General features: G+C 32.4%; 1 protein-coding gene across 1 annotated transcript in view; it reads left to right on the forward strand.

Moving 5' to 3' along the window:
* The window catches only part of LOC113804885 (uncharacterized), a gene marked incomplete at its 3' end in the record, with an annotated part of 36163 nt that overhangs the window by 6510 nt on the left and 27153 nt on the right, over nt 1-2500 (forward strand).

The following is a 2500-nucleotide window of genomic DNA, read 5'->3' on the forward strand; positions in this document are numbered from 1 at the left end:
ACACACACACACACACACACACACACACACATGCACACACACCATATATATATATATATATATATATATATATATATATATATATGTGTGTGTGTGTGTGTGTGTGTGTGTGTGTGTATGTGTGTGTGTGTGTGTGTGTGTGTGTGTGTGTGTGTGTGTGTGTGTGTGTGTGTAAAGCAGCATACGTGAATACGACGTGTAAAAACCACACACGTCGGTGCCTGCGGTGCATGTCGAGGCGTGTTTCACAATCAGTTAATGAAAAGAGTCCTTGATATCGCGATATTCTTCGCTGAAGCAAGACCATCTTGAGAGAGGAGTCAGCGCTTTCGGAGTTGCATGTTTTCAAGTTTAATGTTTCCTCGTTTTCCTTCTCTTTCCTTTTTTATTGGTCAGTTTGTTTCTGCTGTTGCTTGTATGATTAACATAGTCCCTATATTATGACAGATGTTTTGAAGTCTGCAATACAAATACAAAATGCATATCTGTTTTTTTTTCTTGTGTAAAAGACAGAGACAAGAGAGAGGAAAATACAGAGTACAGGGTGAAGAGCACATAACAGAGTTAAAGAAAGGAAATAATAGAGAGAGAAAAAGAAGCAGAGAGGATAGTTGACAATGTGCGTGAAAATGTATAATGCCCCCTTTAAGAAAATGATAATAATAATAATGGATTAATATATAACTAATTAATTAAAAATGAAAGAGTTCTAGAGAATCGAAAATGTAAAAGAACAAAGCATGAAGATGTATGCTCGGGAAAATGTATAATACTTCCTGTATAATGAAAAACGTTCTAGAGAAAGGATCATAACTGCATCACCATTACTCACCATAAAAAAGACTTTAATTATAGAGAATAATGTGATGGTAATTATGAAGCATTGGCTGTTAATGGTAATAGTGATGTGATAACAGTGGTAATAGTAATAATGATCAATGTGATAATGATCAATGTGATGATAGCAATACTTACATTATTGTGATGCTTATGCTAGAAATAATAATTATAATGGAAATGATAATCTAAATGATAACAGTCTTAACAGTAAAAATAACAAAAAATAGTAATCAACTATGATAATGATGAAATCAAGAATGTCAATAATACTGGTAGTAATAACGACAATGATAAGGAAAATCAGGACAATAATGATAATTCATATTAATGGCAATTACTATAGTGACCATCGTACCATTAGTGAAAATCATAATGATAAATGCAATAGTGAATGTGTGAATATATACTAACATTTACTGACTATGTTAATGATTGTATTGCCAGAAAAGACACAAAGGAGACAGGATAACAAGGTTGAGTGATCATACTGTCCATAACAACAAAGAAAACGGTACCGATAATATTAACATCAATGATAATATCACGAGTAACGATAATTTTAATGATAATATGATACTGAAATTATCAAGACTACTATTGATAAGAATAGAAAAAAAATGTTCACTGTAAAAATGATTAACTAAAACAAAGATTTTTTAGGTCATATAAATAATGATAAAATTGATGAATGTAATAATAATGACGGTAGGAGTAGTAACAAAGATAATGGTATTCATCACCATCATGATAATAATGATCATAATGATTATAATCGTAATAACAATAATGATAATAATAATAATGATAATGATAATAGTGATGATGATAATGATGGTAATAACAACAGCAATAAGGATAATATCAATGACAATGTTACCACAACGAATAAAAAATAATAATCATAGTATAGTTATTGTTGTCATTATTGTTTTAATTATTAGTATTGTTATTATTATCATTATTATAAAAGAGAGAGAGAGAGAGAGAGAGAGAGAGAGAGAGAGAGAGAGAGAGAGAGAGAGAGAGAGAGAGAGAGAGAGAGAGAGAGAGAGAGAGAGAGAGAGGAGGGTACCTCTGTGAATTACTACTACTACTACTATTACCACCGCCACTACTACTACTACTACTACTACTACTACTGCTACTACTACTAGTACTACTACTACTACTACTACTATTACTGCTACTATTACTATTACCACAAGTACTACTACAATTACCATAATTATTTCTACTACGCCTCATTAATGATGATAACAACGGCAACAATGATAACGATAATGCAGAGGAAACGCGCACGATCGAACAGACCCACATATCTCGCGGGTTCGTCTCGTCTACGGCCCGAGATCCCGATCGCTTCCCTCGTCCGAATCCTTACCTGGGACTTGTGACGTAAAATCGATCATGGCGACGATCTTGAGAGTCATGACAGGGATGATGATGATAAAAATGATGGTGATAATGATAATGATACAAGAGATGACGATGGTAATAATGATGAGAGTAATGGTAATAGGAATGAAAAGGAACACAATATTGATTATGATGATAATTATGATAATACTGTTATTAATGATGATGATAATGACAATGACAATAATGCTACTATAATAAAAAAAAGTAATGACAACAACAACAGCAACACGAATTTCAATAA

This window comes from Penaeus vannamei, chromosome 3 (genome assembly GCF_042767895.1).
Source record: "Penaeus vannamei isolate JL-2024 chromosome 3, ASM4276789v1, whole genome shotgun sequence".
NCBI lineage: Eukaryota > Metazoa > Arthropoda > Malacostraca > Decapoda > Penaeidae > Penaeus > Penaeus vannamei.